The sequence below is a fragment of the Coturnix japonica genome, chromosome 31 (assembly GCF_054131305.1).
Source record: "Coturnix japonica strain WE chromosome 31, WE-NBRP24, whole genome shotgun sequence".
In the NCBI taxonomy this organism is placed as follows: domain Eukaryota; kingdom Metazoa; phylum Chordata; class Aves; order Galliformes; family Phasianidae; genus Coturnix; species Coturnix japonica.
Genome location: NC_140693.1, coordinates 6,703,797 through 6,722,452, shown reverse-complemented (window position 1 = coordinate 6,722,452; position 18,656 = coordinate 6,703,797).

The following is an 18,656-nucleotide window of genomic DNA, read 5'->3' as shown; positions in this document are numbered from 1 at the left end:
CCATTTTGATGCTGCTATGTCTTTTGTCTTTATGTTGGTCGCCGGTGGGGGGTGTTCACTTGATCCAACAACATGGGAATCTGTGGGTTACTTGGGCGAAACAAACAGGCAGGATGGATTTCTGTCTTAGCCTGCAATCAACTACCTCGCCATGTTTAATTGGGATTCCTATATGGGGGAACTCCTCTGAGTTTCAGGGATACGTAAGATCATATAATCCCATACAAGATCCATGCAGAGAATTCTGTGCACTAACAGCTATTAACATCACACGCAGAGATTTAGGGAATGACACTGTAATCCTTGTGAAACAAGGTCCGTGAAACAGGCTAACATGACTTCTACACTGCTGAGTGAGCTACTTGAAGACACTGACAGTATTAGACATGCTATGCTTCAAAACAGAGCAGCAATTGATTTCTTGCTTCTCGCACAGGGTCATGGTTGTAAAGACTTTGATGGGATGTGTTGTTTTAACTTGAGTGATCATAGTAAGTCGTTGCACGAGAAGCGGGAGGTGAAGAGGCTGAAGAAGAGGAGGAAGGTGCTAAGGAAGAATCAGAAGAAGGCAAAGAAGGTGAAGAGGAAGATGGAGAGATATTGTTGCGTATTGTAACGGGTTAAGCCTTTTAAGCATGGGGAGGGGGAAATGTTGTATTAGGCGAAATACGGGGATGTTATCGGGCTGTGACGTGACAGGCCCTTCCCCATATTCTGGAAGAATCTTGCTACGTGTAATACAGTAGGCGTAGACGAGGTGGACAAAGGTTATATAAGGTCGTGTGTGCTTCAATAAATCGCCGTTTTACCACGCTACCACCTTGGTGTCACTTGGTAATTGGTCTAACTACTGCTTCAGTTGGAGGCGAGAGATCGTAAAGCCATTAACGATCATAAAGCCTTCATGTATTCTTCAGTTATAAACACTGTGCCACAGAACCAGCACTGATTGAACCACCTCCCTCACACACTTCCTCGCAAGCAGTACATAGTATTACATAAATGGGTTGACATTCATTGGTCGGGTGGAATGTACACCTCTCCTCAGGACAATCTTACTAATCTACAGAGTACAAACTCCCGTCTTCTTACATACAAGCAGAAAGTACATATGAGTGGACAGACAACACAGTCTTTCACTTTGTCCGTGTCTGGCCATTTCCCTCACAGGAGGAAGGAAACATGGATCGGGACTCGGCACTCACCCTGCAGCTGTTCTGTGTCTCACTCACACCACACTCACTCTGACATTTAGATCAAAAACCATGGTTTATTCATACTACACAATGCTGACAACGTTTTCTAGCTGGAATCTTAATAACACTCATACTCTGGTCGACCAGTTGCAAACGTTAATGTTTTTCCCAGAGTCGGCTTGACACACGGTACCAAACACTTAAAGCAGATGATAATATTGAACATACAACCTATAACCCCCGTGATTACAACTTGGAGAACCCAGGCTACCATTTGACAGGCTATCCACTATATCCCATACCCGTAGGAGAGACCAACCTAGGTCCCTCCTATTGTCAACTACCTGGGAGAGAGTATTTGTTCTTGTTTCCATTCATATGACATACAGTTCCCTTTCATAGGAACTCACCCATTGAGTCTTCCTACCCCAGCTGGCAACCAAAGCCATGAGCTCACCTCCCTGGGAGCAGCACGTATGGCTGTAAACTGTGTAGGATGTCTCCTCAAGACATATGGGCTCCACTTACCATACACATACCTGGTCCACCTATGGGTGGTCCTTGTCTGTCCCTGCAGTGATCAGGTGAGGAAGGGAGTCCTTCAGAGAAATCTCAGGGTGCACCAAAAGTGTCTCCCTCTCAGCTGGTCCTGCAGCGAACAGAGCTGGTCCCACCTGGGCCGCCAAATTGACTACAGGAATTGAACTCTATAACCTCTATAACTGATACAGTCTCCCATGACATACTTATACCAAAGCTGAGGAAGTATGGGATAGGTGATTGGACAGTGAAGTGGGTCGAGAACTGGCTGACTGGCAGAGTGCAGAGGGTTGTCGTTGGCGGTGCAGTGTCTGGCTGCAGGGCTGTAACTAGCGGCGTCCCCCAGGGGTCTGCGCTGGGTCCGGTCTTGTTCAACATCTTCATCAACGACCTTGATGAGGGGATAGTGACCACCCTCAGCAAGTTTGCTGATGACACGAAGTTGGGAGGATTGGCTGACACGCCTGAAGGCTGTGCTGCCATTCAGCGAGACCTGGACAGGCTGGAGAGCTGGGCAGTAAGACACCGGATGAGGTTTAACAAAAGCAAGTGTAGAGTCTTGCACCTGGGTAGAAATAATTGCATGCACCAGTACAGGCTGGGGAAGAGCTGCTGGAGAGGAGCTCTGCTGAGAGGGATCTGGGCGTCCTGGTGGACGACAGATTGACCATGAGCCAGCAGTGTGCCCTTGTAGCCAAAAAAGCCAATGGCATCCTGGGGTGCATTAAAAAGAGCGTGTCCAGCAGGTCGAAGGAGGTGATCCTCCCCCTCTACTCTGCCCTGGTGAGGCCTCATCTGGAATATTGTGTCCAGTTCTGGGCTCCCCAGTAAAAAAAAGACAGGGATCTCTTAGAAAGAGTCCAGCAGAGGGCCACTAAGATGGTGAAGGGCCTGGAGCATCTCCCCAATGAGGAGAGACTGAGGGAACTGGGTCTGTTTAGCCTTGAGAAAAGAAGGCTGAGAGGGGACAGGATCCAGGTTCTATAAATATTTGAGGTGTGGGGGGCAAAGTGTTGAGGCCAGACTCTTTTCAGCAGTGTGTGGAGATGGGACAAGGGGAAACAGACAGAAACTGCACCATAGGAAGTTCTGCACTAATGTGTGCAATAACTTCTTTACGGTGAGAGTGACAGAGCACTGGAACAGGCTGCCTAGGGTGGTTGTGGAATCTCCTTCTCTGGAGATATTCAAGACCTGCCTGGATGCTGAGCTGTGCAACGTGGTGTAGGGAACCTGCTTTGGCAGGGGGACTGGACTCAGTGGTCTCTGGAGGTCCCTTCCAACCCCTACAATTCTGTGATTCTGTGAATATCATGGAGTTGTTTGGATGGGGAAAGACTACCCCTTTGAATGACCTTTTGTCAGGGCATGTCCTGGGATTCCTAGGATCCTCAAAATGCAGCACTGCTTCTGTCACTGAAAAATGGGGCCCTGTGTGGGACGGAGGGAGGGTCCATGAGTCCCTGGCCCACCTGACTGAGTATTTCCATGGTCTTAGCAAAGACATACTTACAACTTGAGAATGACAGTTAGCTGTGTTCATGGTGGCATGGCCACTTTTAATGGCCTTGAACTGTCTGAACATAACTGAAGAGGCTCAAACTGATGCAAATCAGCTATTGAATGATAGTGTTGAAAAATTGGAAAGACAGGTGGCAGTTTTGATGGGAAAAAACCTAATTCAATCATTCTCCTATGGAAGATCAGTAACAACTGTCTGGAGGACCATGGGGGCCCTGTACAAGGGAATCTGTATAAAATGGACTCTGTAAATGAAGGCACTAAAAGGTCAGATTTTGAGCTTCCATTTGGACTAGATCTATTTGAGATCTGACTGATTGTAACCCAAAAATGAAAAAAAAAAAAAAAAAAAAATGCAGGATAGGCTGGTGGGAGTGCCCTGACCAGTGTCCACCCCCCAAACCCTGCTGCCCATAATACAGCAGCTGAACTGATGGATATAGTACAGTGGTTTAGACAGAAACCAAGAGAGCATGCCAGCATAGCTGCTCTGGTTATGGGACATGGAGGCAGAAAGTGCTATGGTGAATGGACTGGAAATTTCAAAACTGACATCCATTACTACTAACCCTGCCCTCAGGCAAAGACTTTATGCTCTTGTCTGGAGGGCTTATCGCAATAAAGATTGGCGGATTTGCTGCGTAGACCGGTCAGAACTCAGATCTGCGTTGTGCTTCCTGCGGCACCAAACGCCCAACAGTGGCAGTTCCGCTTATTGGCCAGCAGGTGGCAGCAGAGACCACGGAAAGAACGTCTGCGGGACAGACCCTGGGGATCCGTTCTTTGGATTATAGGGGAAGAACACAAAGATGGAAGAGGAGGGAAGGGGGAAAAAAAAAAGAAAAAAAAAAATCAAACCACAGCAAACAAATAAAAACTTCTCCAAACGTAGCAAACGTGAATGTCTGTCAATAAATTAATGAGTAATTAAATTGATATCCCTTTCCCGCCCCCCCCCCCCCCCCCCCCAACTTCTGAGATGAAAAAAAAACACTTCTTTTAGAAGAAAACAGAGTAGTAACAACTTCTGTACCTACATTCACCACTCTGAGATCCTGTCTGGGTCTCCCAAGGCTTGTAAATAACCACTGGGTCGGTTCTGATGTCGCGTGATTTGTTGTCAGTTCTCTCATGGTTCTCCGGTCAGTTCTCCGGTGCCAGGATCTGCCACAGGGCATTCTGACCACGGGCATCATGTTTCTACGCTGCCGCCTGCATTTAACAGGCAATGGGACTGCCCAGCATGTGCAAGGCAGCACCTCTTTCACACCACCAGAATGTTTAAGGCTGTTGGGATTGTTGTTAGCGTCCCATTAACACTGAGGCTAGAGATACCCTTAGGATTGACATTACTATTAGCATTACTTTGATGGTGCCCTATCTGGGTCATTTCCAGGGGATGTCAGGAGTAAGGCACAGTGTCAGGAGAAAAAGAACAGACTCTGTTACTTTATAAACGTGATAATAGAGAGAGTTCATTGGAAAAAATACAACTCTTAAATAATGCAAAGCATGCTTCTGATTGGATGCAGGCATCATCTGGGCTCTGATTAATATTACTCTTAAGGTAAAGATTATTGTTACCATAATGATTTTTTTTTTGGATTATGATCAGGGTTAAGGTTCCTTTTGCTACAAACTTCTAGCATCATTTTTGTTGTTGCATTTGGAGTTAGGGACGATTTTAGAATCAGGGTAAGGGTTAGGATTAGAGTTACATTGCTGGTTAATGCTGTTATCTTTACAGCTCCTGTGAGGGTTGGGGTCTGGGTCAGGTGTTTAAAAATGAAATGAAAAAAGAATTAAAAAAATATATTGAAAGCTTCAGATTTCCTTAATCTTTGTGGGAATCATATAATGTGCAACTCAGATCTACCTCTTTGTGCAGTGACTGCCTGTAAATTTGCTGGAGCCTAATATAATATGGCCTTGTGCTTTCCACTAACTCACCTTCATTTCATTTTCATTACATTTGCTTGGTAGTCAGATTTTGGTGTGTGGATATTTTAAAACAATCTAACTGACATTAGCAAAAAATTAAAAATAAAATTAAAAAAAATGCACAACAGCATCGTATCAATTTTTATAGATAAGATAAAGAAGAGCAGTTTTCCTTAGTTTTCTGTGCCTCTTTACTTTCTTACCCTCTCCCCTTGTGTGAGAAACTCTCAAAGTCAAAGATTTCTAGTTAGGCAAAGATGGCAGCGATAGCAGCAGTGCTTATTCATTATTGCAATACTGCGCGCACATCCCCTATTGGCAAGGGAGAAACTGCACACCAGTCAGTGAAATCAATTCTGTTCTGTGCCCTAAACCCACTGCAGGTGATGCTCTCATGGCTCTCATTGGTTGAGCATCTCAGGCTCACAGACTCCTCGAGACTGTGGCTAGGATTCATTTCCATAGAAGGTCAATTACCAACCTCTTGTTTTTAGGTCTGCCTTGTACTTTTCTGCGGACAGAGAAGGGCAATGTTTCCAAAAGTCAGTACATTCATTCTGTCCTGTGCTGGGCTCTACCCACCCTGTATTTATCTTGTGCTTGTCTCAATTCTCCCCATGTCAGAATGCCCCCAGTCTGAACTTAATTCTGTTCAGCAACTTTCTTGGTGGAAAAACTACTTATACAGCTGTTTTACAAGAGGGTTATACATTCAGTTAGGGCCTACACTATGTACTGAAAATACTGGAAACTTCCACTGCAAAAACACAATCTACCTCTCCCATCTGTGCAGCCTTGCAGACCCAGAGCATGCCAGGTTATTTCTGCTTTCATAGCATTTGCATGCTGTAGGGTGAGCACAAGGTTCTGCTGCTTGATTCTTCTGCAAGAGCTGCCTACCGGCAAATGGTTGCAGGGATGGAGGATGTGACAGAAAGCATTTGTCTCCACAAGAGCAGAGTTACATTCAGTGCAGAGTGTGAGAGTCAGGTTGGTGTGGAAAAGCACTGACACGCTGGGGATGATGCAGTGCTCACATGTCTAACACTCACAGACATTACTGTCAGAAGGATGGTGCTGTGTTGTGCTTCTACCTTTGGCAGCCCCTGGAGAAATGCTATGGCACACAGAACACCTTTGTATTGCACTGACTGCTGCCATGCAGCATGGATTTAACACACCAAATCCAGAGGAGCATGACTGCATCTAACTGCCCTGAGAAAAACTACTGTAGCTGAAGAGATGAGGAGGCAGCTGCTCATCTGCAGAACAAGCAGTACTGCCAGACATTGGGCAAGGTGAGCACCTCCTGCTGCAGCGTGATGATGACAGGGCTGGAGATGATCTGCAAAGCCAGCTTAAAAGTGGGAGACGTGAGTCAACATGGCAGGAGGACAGAGGTGTTAGGGAGCAGCCAAGGCATCAAAGAGTATCAGAAGGCTTTGAAAAGTATCACAAAGTGACAGCCAGGAAGACTGGGATATATCATGAGCAGCAACCTGGATGCTAGAGATTATTTGCTCCCATACAAAATGGTAGAGATCTTGCTGCAGACATCCCAAAGCCAGCCAAAATGGGAACCCAGAGCTCTGCCTGCACGAACCCCACAGCCATAGCATTGCAAGCTGAGCTGCCTTGCTGTTTGTTGCATTCATCCCAATCCCTGTGATTGAAGACTCAGAATGCAGTCGAGGCGATGACTGAGCATGAGAGTGACTTTATTCAATAAAAGACAGGAGGGCTTGAGAGGTCAAGGGTGAAGATGGGACTCCTCTTGTCAAGATGAGAGTGGCTCAGAGCTGGTGCTGCTGCCTGGTGCCTGGGACTGGCAGCCTGACTCTAAGTCCCCATCTAAGATGCTCAGCTTCACCTCACTGATGCTGCCCTGCTCCTGCATGGTGGTGCTGCTGCTGGGACACTCGGGCTGTGCTTGGGATGGGCAGCACTGCAAAGGCGCTGGGTCACAATCCAGGCAGGTGACTGCTGTGTCTGGCAGGCTCAGGTCACGAGCTTCAGCAGAGCCAGGAGATATGAGAGCATGAACGTGGATGAGCCCCTTGTGTCCATCACTGTTACCATGTGGAAGGCTGTCATCCGAATTGCAGCGATTCATGCTTAATAAGAACTCTCCATTGATGGAAAGACACTGCTTGGTTTGGATCTTTGGGGTTGACAAGGGCTCGAATCACCTAGGAAGGCATAGAAACACAAGGGTTAGTTTCAAACATTTGCAAGTTGAATCATGAAAGGTTGTTGATACTTGGTAATAGAGTGGCGGCAGGAAGAAGCAAGTAGGCTTGAAGCAGCATAGCCACTGTCTTGAAAGTGATCCTCATTCAGGTCCAGCTCGTGTGTTGTTTCACTATAATCTGCTTCTTTGGGTCTACCTAGTGGGCAGCAACACTCGAGCTGTTACTGATATCATTGAAAAGAACTGGAGACAATTGTTCTATTCCTAAGAGCTTCAAGGTGCCTAGAAGCACAAATAGAAACCAGCAGTATTTCATCACTTCACCAAAAGGAAGGTCAAACACCTGAGCTGTGAAGAGCAGTTACAGAACCTATGCATAAGATCACACCAGACATACTTTGTTCTAACAACAGTTATGGCACATAGTCCATTTCCTTCAATATTCCCAAAATGAAATGATGTGGAGCATTACAGGGAAAGAAACACTGCACACAGACACTATGACCCTGATTAGACTCAAGCAGCAGACTTAAAACAAGTCAGAGTTTTTGATTCCAGGATATTTCAGGACCTATCGTGTGAAATTCAGTTACACAACAGTGCCTAGGTGCCTGCGTTTCAAGCAACTTTCAGATCACAGCCATGTAAAATAAAAACAAATTCAGTGCAGAAATAGCAAGCCTGTACCTTAATACTCATGAGATTATCCATTTTTTACAGCACTCTGACTAAGTTCTAAAACTTGCTCATCCCAGTTCACTTCAGCAAGTTCCACCAATTCAAGCAACGCAGTTCTGAGATCCTGTGTATGTTGTGCAGATAGAATTGAACAGTGCAGAAATAATCTCTGACAGCTTTAAGAGCTCTGTTCTGCTTACAAACTCTCAGTCCAAAACTATTCTCAGTTTTAAGGAAATGAACACCTGAAGCAGTTGGATCATCTGCCGCATTCTGCTTCTTGGCATCATGATTAGCACAAAGGGTTTTCTGCTGTCCTGCAGAGATGGAAAAAGTCCTGCTTACAAATGGACCAAGTTTCAGTGTACAGCAGAGTTTGTACCAGACTAAAAAGCCACGCCATTCAATTCATGTGCTCAGGTTGTTATGCACTCCGAAAGGAAACAGAACTAACTGTTGGATTCTGAAGGCAATCTGTGGGGTCCTACATTACCTCCTGATTCTGGAAGAGGAAATTCTAATAGCAAATGCAGAACTTTGATCTTTGTAGACATGAGAAGAGCTGGCATTTAGGAACATTCATTTCAGGGAAATCAAATGATGTGTCTGTATTTTTTACTACAGATAGTATAGGGAGCAGCCAGTTGAAGAACCAGATACAAAAAATCCAGCCCATTGGCAAGAAAATACTTCTCCTTAAATTCTGTATGCTATCATGGTACAGAATTAGGCTACAGTGCCACATAGGCCAACCAAGTGTAGAACCAAATCCACAAAATACTGGTAGACAAAGCAGCAAAAACAGGGACAATATTCAGCAGACAGGCCTTTCTACCCACAGCTCAGCATGTTCTGCCATCCGAAAAGCAAGGCCTCTTGTCAAGCTCAGCTATTTCCCTTCTCAGTGTATTCTAGCACCACTGATACCCACTGGTATCCTCCTGTAGAGTGCCATCATATTGTCATCATCCAAAGGGAAAACCCACACAGCAGAGCATACAGCACTACACCCATGCTCCAAATATCCGCCTGAAAAACAAAAAGACAAGCTTACAAACCTGAAGCACCTCAAATGGCTTCCTGACAGACTGGATTGTCTGCCCTTGCCAAAGCCCACATATAGCCCATGAAAAGCTGGCTCTTTCCCTCAGGAAATAAAATCTTATCGTCCCAGAGAAAGCATATAACCCTCATTCAATTGCCCTTCCACTCAGCTTAGAGCACTACTAAAACCAGCATCTTCACCTTAGCTCATCACACTGCTGCAGTTCCTTTTACAAGGATTTCACTGGCAAAAATGAAATCAAAGCCGTCACAAGGGATTTAGCACAGTTACATGTTACTGGCTACGAGAGCTGTCAGCACAGTCACCTGTCTGGCTTTGCTGCTGTTCTATTTATGTACAGGCACAACAAGGTTCAGACACCTCACAGTGCAGTTCTCACTTTGACTGTAAAGAAAAAGGAGGCTTGAAAAGCAGCGTGTGGAAAACAAAGAAACAAGAATTAGAACAACAGTGGGGCCATGGCACTTGTAGGAATTGCTCCGCCTTTAACAGCGATTCAAGAAGGATGAGGGCATTCCAAACCAGACCAGTTTGGACAGATTAACAACTGCAAGTAGTGGGTTCCAAAATTCCAGACATGAAATCAAAGCTGGAAAAACTCTTCACATTTTCATCTCTCAATTTTTAGTACATTGTGCATTACAACGGAAACAATTCTTCACATACAACTTGGAAGCTAAAGACAAGTCTGACAAAACAGACTGCACAGAAATGATGGATAATTAACAGAGCAAATTGCTCTTTCAAACACTTAGTAATAGAAAGAGATCTCTGAAGTTGCTGTTCTGTAGAGCACCAAAGCAGTCGCTTGAGGCAGTTCAGGATTAGCCTGAGACGAACCAGCCAGCTGTGAACTGAGACCAATTGCACTTCTTCTATTTTACTTTCATTCTATGTGACCTCACTAAGCAAATATTGTCTAAGACCATGAGTATCACATAAATGTGCAGATCTCAAGCTGCTCACTTATCTAGTACCCTTGGCATGATGCTTTATTTTCCTCAGCTATTCATCTAGATTGTGTCTGTTGATTGTGCAACAACAGCCTGTTGGTCTCGATTACCTGTGAGAGGCTCTAACTTTGGCCAGGAAAAATCATTTGAGGATAAGTAATTATCTGGGACTCAGTAAGTCTTCCCATGCTTTCATAACAGCAGAGATACACACACACACAAACTCATGGAACCCCACTGCTTTGCACAATCCTGTGCACACTTACATGTGTCATGCACTGATTTCCCAGCCAGTCCTCATGGGGTCTATTACTTAGGACAGGAGTGTAGGGGAGCAGCCAGAAGCTGTTTGCATTCCCTGCTGTCTGCTGGGCAGCTTTGCTGGAGATGCTTGGGTTGCTTTGCTTTTCCTTGGGAGGTGGGAAGGAGCTTTGGGTTGGAGGCACATCCCGTGCCAGAGCATCTCGATGGCACGTGTGTGGCACTGATCTGCAGCAGATGAAGGGGAGGAGGTCCCAGCACAGCCCTGCACCATGCTCTGCCACACTGGGCAGCTTGTTCCTGGCTCAGCAGCGCCATCAGACAAGGAGCAGGGAAGGAAATCAAGGATGGGGGGTACCATCAAACGCAGTTAGTGCATGCCTGTGCAAGACAAACAGACCCAGAGCTTGCGGGTTATTCCTGCTTTTGTAGCATTTGTGTGCTGTAGCTGAGCAAAAGGTTCTGCTGCTTGAATCTTCTTCTGCAAGAGCCACCTACCGGTAAATGTCTGCAGGGATGGAGGATGTGACAGAAGCATTTGTCTCCATGACAGCGTAGTTACACTTGGTCTAGAGAGTGAGAGAGGCAGGCAGCACTGCCTGATGTTGGTCAGGGCGAGTTCCTCCTGCCGCAGCGCGATGATGGCAGGGCTGGAGATGATCTGCAGGGACAGCTCACAGGTGAGAGCCAGGAATGGACACGGCGGGAGGACAGAGGTGTTAGGGAGCAGCCACGGCATGAAAGAGCATCAAAAGGCCCTGAAAAGCATCACAGCCACAGCCAGGAAGCTTGGGGTTTTCATGAGCAGCATCCAGGATGCTAGAGACTATTTGCTGCCATACACAACGGCAGCAGAGCTCTCGCTGCAGGCATCCCAAAGTCAGGCAAAATGGGAACACACCCAGAGCTCGGCCGCACAAACCCCACAGCCAGAGTATTGTAAGCTGAGCTGCCTTGATGTTTCTTGCACTCATCCCAATCTCTGCGAATGAAAACTCGGAATTCAGTCAAGGCGTTGATTGAGCACGAGCGTGCCTTTATTCAATAGGAGAAAGGAGGGGGTGTGAGGTCTGGAGGAAAGATGGGACTCATCCTCTCTTGTAATCATGAGAGCTGCTCAGAGACCGTGCTGTTGCCCGGAGCCTGGGACTCGTGTCCTGATTCTGTGCCCCCCTGCGAGATGCTCAGCTTCTCCTCGGTGATGCTGACCTGAGCCTGCATGGTGGTGCTGCTGTCGGGGCACTCGGGCTGTGCTTGGGCTGGGCTGCACTGCAGAGACATTGAGTCCAGGCTGGTGCCTGAGGTGTCTGGTGGGCTCAGGTCAGCAGCTTCAGTAGGGATGGGATGAATGAAGGCTTCAACGATGATGACCTTCTTCTCTTGATAGCTGATGTTATACGGAAGGCTTTCATCTGAACTGCAGCATTCTGTGCTTAGTAACAACTCTTCATTGATGGAAGATGCGTCATCGTAACATGCCCTGCGTCTTGGGGATATACAAGGGCTCGGGTCACCTAGGAAGGAGCAGATGTACAGCAGTTAGTGTCGAACGTTCACAAGATGAACCATGGAGATTCTTGACATTTGGCTATGTAGTGGTGGTGGGCAGAAGCAAATAGGCTTCTAGCAACAGTGTCACTGTCTTGAAAGTGATCCACGTGCAGGTCCAGCTCTTGTGTTGACAAGAGACTCATTTGGGAAAGACAGGGATCAAGACAGGCTTGAACGCCAGAAGGAGGTACAAGCCCACTGAAAGCATGAATTCTACCTGTGTTGCTGACAAGCAGTGTTTTGTAAGCTGGACTTGCACCCTTACCTGCCAGGACCAAGACTTCTGCTTCAGAGGGCTCCCTGGCACTGCTCTGCAGTTGGCGTTTGGCCACAGGGGATGGTTTGCCCAGGCAGAAGCAGGAACACCAACTGCCAGCTGCTGACTCTGCCCTCTTCCTGGGAGAACTCATTCTGCAGAGAAAACAGAGCATGCTGTCAGACGTGGTGCAGGGTGATGGAAGAGCTGCACCGAGCCCTGGCCAAAAGTTGCCTGTTCTGGGCACTGCCTGCTTTCTGCTGAAACACAGCTTAGAAACGCCCTCTGTTTCAAACAGCAGAGGATGCTTCCATTCCTACAGCTCAGCCCTCAAGTCCTGAAGGCTAAATACCTCTCAACGATGTCAAGCAAGGACATGGATCCGGAGAATGTCGGAGGCTCAGGCTGCTTTGCTCTCCCGGGGCTGGCCTTCACCAGGGAACAAAGGCCGTTGATGAGCTTGCCCCATTTCTTTGGCTCTGCGCAACAAAACAAAGAAACCAGTTCATTTCAGGCCTGGCTCGGTTGGACGAAGCTGAGCGCAATGCATTCGACAGAGCATGTAACAACGGGAAGAACATTCCCAACAAGGACACGTAAGAATGGATTTTCCCCATCCCTGGAGGTGCCCAAGGAGATTACTGTAGTTCTCTTTCTAAGCTTGCTGAACTTGGGCATAAACAAACCCCCTGAAAGTAACGTTCTGACCCTATTTGACTAACTCACGTTGTCAAATGTAAATTACGCACCTGGCTTTGGCAATGAATTGAGGAGGGAATCGGGAACTTTTCCGCTGATGAGTTCCATGCACTCACCAGGGAAAAGCCCAACCTGTAATTAGAACAAAAAGACAGGTGAGCATTAGCCCGAGCCCAGAGCCAAAGGGAAGGTCCACTGACAGTGACACAGGGCAACTGTTTGCATCCAGCAGCCATCCGTTGCAGGCAGAGCAGCTCCAAGCTGAGATTCCCAACTCTACTGAAGTTGTGCTCTCTAGTCAAAAACGTGTGCCTACCTCAAAGCCACGCTTGCCTCTCCACCAGGGGCTCAGCCTGTTGATATGTCCTCATATAAACAATGCTCACCAGATCTCTGACCTGAAAGAGATTGAAACATCAATCCCAGATTCAGCAAATCTGGTAGGAAAACAAAGCAGAAAGGACTGCCCTCTTCTATGCACGACAACACGGAATGCCTGGAACTGCTTACCTCCAGAGAGAGCTCATCTGGCCCCTGGGTGACGTGGCTCTTAATAACATGGGCTGCCGCAAATGCTGGTATGTTTAAAGATGACATAGCACGCACCAGCTGCGGCTTCTGCATGTTATCAGCCTGCAAAACAGAGAACAGGCCGTGGTCAGGAGCTGAGGACAAACCAGGAGGATTTCAAGGTGAGGAGCACATCTGCAGAGAAAGCTGCAGCAAATGCGCTCCGTCCTTATCAGGAGCACTTCAGAAGGAGCTGCACGTCTCATAGCTCTGGAGCAGCACTTCTTCCCCACCCTTCACTACTCCAAGCAGCTCCAACAAACTTCTCAGAAGAAATCCAGGCCAGCACAGACCTGGCAGACCAGAACCAAGTGCAGCTTGTGTGACGGCAGTGCCCACTCCTTGCTTCCACCCTGCTCCAGCAGGTTAAGGAGTCTGAGCATCACTGGCCTTTGACAACTCAAGACTTTCAGCACCTCATGCCAACATTTCTCACTAAGATACACCTAAGGCATTGAATTCTCTTCTCACTACCTCCTCTCAGTCCTCCCCTAGGAACAGAAACCATTTAGATTCTACAGCAAACTACAGCATCTACCCTGCAAGAGCACATTGAACCACCTGCAACAATGAAACATGGTTTTGGAGAGTGGGTCTGAAAACACACCTTTAGACAACTGTCTCCCTGTAGCCAAAAGGAAACCAAGTAGCAAAAGAAGAGTCCAGCCTGAAACATGCCCATGCTACTAGCCCAAGTTTCTCACAGTGAATGCAGAATCCATCCTGTTCTTGAGGTAACAAATGACCAGTGGGTCTCCTCTTGCTCCACCCCTTCTCCTTCAAAGCCAGAAAAAGAAAAACAGGTAGAAGAAAACCCAGACGTACCTTTCCACACAAAGAGCAGAAAGTGGAACAGCAGTTGTCTCCTTCCTGAGACATGGTGGGGAGCATCCCAGAGGAAGCCCATGTTCTTTGCTTCTCTCCACAGGGACTTCAAGCATTCTTGGCAAGAGCTGTTTTTGTTCTTTCTTCAATTGCTTCCATCACCAGAATCTCCTTTGGAAAAGGAACCCGAATGAAAGAATCAGCAAATGAAAAAGAATGAGCAATAGCCACTTTACCAGCTTTCTCCTAACATGTAATTTAGACCCCCAATTCGGGCAAGGTCTTAAAATCAGCTGGTTACAAGAACTGTCCCAAAATATATCCAGCTTCTGTACAGCTGCTGTTATTTCTGACAGCGAGTGTAATCACAGAATCATAGAATGGCCCGGGTTGGAAGGGACCTCAAGGATCATGAAGATCAATCACCTCCCTGTCCCTGCTGGCCATCCCCTCTTCTGATGGAGCCCAGGGGACCATTTGCTCTCTGAGCTGCAAGAGCACGCTGATGGCTCACGTTCTGTTTTTCATCCACCAGGACCCCCAGGTCCTTCTCTGCGGGGCTTCTCTTAAGGACTGCTCCTCCCAGTCTGTAGAAATGCCTGGGATTCCTCCAGCCCAAGTGCAAAACCTTGCACTTTGCTGTGTTCAACCTCATTAGATTCACGTAGGCCAACCTCTCGGTTGAGCTCCCTCTGAATGGCATCCCTTCCTTCCACTGCGTCAGCCGCACCACTCAGCAAACAGCAGAGGGTGCACTCCATTGCATCATTGGTGTCTCTGATAACCATGTAAAAAAGCACTGGTCCCAAGACAGACTCCTGGATGACACCACTTGTTATCGGCCTCCACCTGGACATCAAACCATGAATCACCACCCTCTGTCCTCTACAAAACCTCTTTGTCTTCTACTCCTGCTGCAGCTGCAATGGCTGCACCAGCATGACTCACGTTTGACAATCCTCCAGCTCTGGCCTAGCCATGCACAGCAGCAGTCCGTCTCCCTCCCAGCTCACTCACCAGTGTGCTGCTGTGCCCCAAATTCAGTGCAGTAGCACTGAGAGCAGGCAGCACCCATCACCCTCCTCTAACTCTCTCTGCCAGCTGCGATGAGGACTGACATAGCACGCCCACCCCAGCCCAGCTTTTCTGCTGAGACACCTCCCAGCAACCACCCAGCACCAATCCCAGTTGCTGCAAGCTGTCTGAGAGCCTGCTGGAGTGCACTGACAATAACTTTGTGGGTCAAGTATTAAGCACACCAAGCAGAAGGGAAGCATTACTGGACATGGTGCACAGCAGGGGTTAAGACTGGAGGTGGTCAGGGCTGTAGTGACCATGCCCTCCTAGCGTTCCTCATCTCAAGGAATGCAGGCCTGGCAAAAAGCAAAGTCAGGATCCTGAGCTTCAGGAGAGTCAGCTGCAGGCTGTTCAAAGAATTCTTGCATGAGAGACACTGGAAAACTGTTTTTAGGGGTAAAGGAATGGAAAAGAGATGGTAACTTTCTCAGAAAACCTTACTCAGAGCTGGAGCTCTGAGCTCCATCCCGACCACACGAAACACAGTAGAGGAGGCAGGAAAGCAGCATGGCTGAACCTGCTGGTTACAGGGAGCAACAAGAAGGAAATGGAGAAACAGCGGAAACGGAGACATGCAGCCTGGTCGCTTTGGTGGCCTTCTACAGTGGAGTGACAGCATCAGTAGGGAAAGGAAAAGCAACTGACATCACTCAGCCAGACTTTTGCAAGGCCTTCGATGTTGAGCAAGTTTCCTGTTAGAACTCAGTGTGAACAAATCTACCACTGAGCAACACCCTGAGCCCCCACTCACCTCAGCAGAGGTCAGCCTGCACCCCAGCCTTCCGCCTATTCTGCTCCATTGATGGAAGCACACCGGGCATCATTGCTACTCACCCGACCAATGATGATAGGGGCAGAAAAGGGAATTCCTCTTTACCTTTCAGATGAAAAATTGATGACTGTGTGGAATCTTCCCAGTACAGCTGTGGGGCCTTCCTTTACTTGTATCCTGCTGCTCCGTGTCACAGTGGGAGAGCTGCTCTGGCCTCTCCTCTCAGCCTGTGCCTCCTGCAGTGTGAGCAGCTTTGTGGATAGAGGAGACACCCACACAGACTTGGGCCTGGATAGAGAACTGTGCCCTACAACATAGGTACATTTACATCACGCTCTTTTCCTTGTGTGTGAGCAATCCTTGCTCTTTTCACATGGTACTATGAGCGTGTGACACCCCAAACACATATTTAGCATCTGTCCATATCATTAAGGCTCTCGTCAAGGCAGTTATTTCAGCCTTCTGAGGGGTAGTCCCCATGGCTGATGGTTGTGCTTCCATTCCCTGCTCAGTAGCAGTTACTGCATGTCCTGCCTTAAAGCCTCCTTGTCTCACAAAACTGCAGCTGCTGGTAAACCAGGCATCTTCTGCATCTTCTAAGGGTTCGTCCTTCAGCTCCAACCGACTGAATGTAATGTGCAGCATCAGTTGTTTCAAAGCAGTGATGTCATCCTGGTTCTCCACCAGGGGAGTTCCGCTAAGGAAAGATACTGGGTTGGCAATAGTAGTTACAATTATTTCTATATCACCCTGCTCTACCAGGATGGCCTGGTATTTCGGGAATCTTTGGGGTGAACAGATGCCATTCAGAGGGACCTTGACAGGCTGGAAAGCTGGGCTCGGGTGAACCTAATGAGGTTCAACACAGCAAAGTGCAAGGTTTTGCACTTGGGCCGGAAGAACCCCAGGCACCTGTACAGGCTGGGAGGAGTTGTCCTTGAGAGCAGCTCGGCTGAAAAAGACCTAGGGGTCCTGATAGATGAGAAACTTAACATGAGCCAGCAGTGCGCTCTGGCAGCCCGGAAAGCAAATGGGATCCTGGGCTCCATCAGGAGAGGGGTGGTCAGCAGGGATAGGGAGGTGATCGTCCCTCTCTACTCTGCTCTTGTGAGGCCCCATCTGGAGTACTGTGTCCAGGTGTGGAGCCCTCAGTACAAAAAAGATATGGAAATTTTGGAAAGGGTCCAGAGGAGGGCCACAAAGATGATCAGGGGGCTGGAGCACCTCCCCTATGAGGACAGGCTGAGGGAGTTGGGTTTGTTCAGCCTGGAGAAGAGAAGGTTGCGAGGTGACCTCATTGCAGCCTTTCAATACCTGAAGGGAACTTACTCCCAGGAGGGGAGTAAACTCTTCGAAAGGGCTGATAATAGCAGGACTAGGGGAAATGGTTTTAAGTTGAAGGAGGGAAGATTTAGGTTGGATGTTAGGGGAAAGTTCTTTACTAGAAGGGTGGTTAGGTCCTGGAACAGGCTGCCCAGTGAGGTTGTGGATGCCCCGTCCTTGGAGGTGTTCAAGACCAGGTTGAACAGGGCCCTGGGCAACCTGATCTAGTAAATGTGTATGTTTGGTGGCCCTGCTAGGCAGGGGGGTTGGAACTACATGATCCTTGAGGTCCCTTCCAACCCGGGTAATTCTGTGATTCTGTGATTCTGTGAAGGGAAGCATTACTGGACATGCTGCACAGCAGGGGTTAAGACTGGAGGTGCTCAGGGCTGTAGTGACCATGCCCTCCTAGAGTTCCTCATCTCAAGGAATGCGGGCCTGGCAAAAAGCAAAGTCAGGACCCTGAGCTTCAGGAGAGTCAGCTGCAGGCTGTTCAAAGAATTCTTGGACGAGAGACACTGGAAAACTGTTCTTAGGGGCAAAGGGTTCAAACATCCCTTTGTGTGCACCTGTGTGCAGCCCAACTCCTCAGCACAGCCCTGTGCAAGCACACATTTGTGCCACCGCATCCACGCACTATCTATGTGCTCACACACACTCACACAACCACATCCCTTAGTGCAGCCCTGTGCGCGCACACACTCACACATGTGTAACCCCTTCCTTTCACTCCCAAAGTGCACGCACACACCGGTACCACAATGTCCTTGTGCAGCTCCAACACTCTGCACACCCCTGTGCACGTACATATATGTGCATGCTCGTCCTTGCACACATACCCACAGACCTACACACACCTGAGCAACACCACTGGTTTGTACACTCATGGACACAAATGTGTGTACAACACCATCCATGCACAAATACACACACACACACACACATGGATCCCCACTGCTTTGCACAATGCTGTGCACACTCACGTGTGTCATGCACTGATTTCCCATCCAGTCCTCAAGGGGTCACTTACTTAGGACAGGAGTGCAGGGGAGCAGCCAGAAGCTGTTTGCATTCCCTGCTGTCTGCTGGGCAGCTTTGCTGGAGATGCTTGAGTTGCTTTGCTTTTCCTTGGGAGGTGGGAAGGAGCTTTGAATTTGAGGCACATCCCGTGCCAGAGCATCCCGATGGCACAAGGGGGATCAGGGCCCCTCTATTGGTTACCTCGGTGGCTTGCAG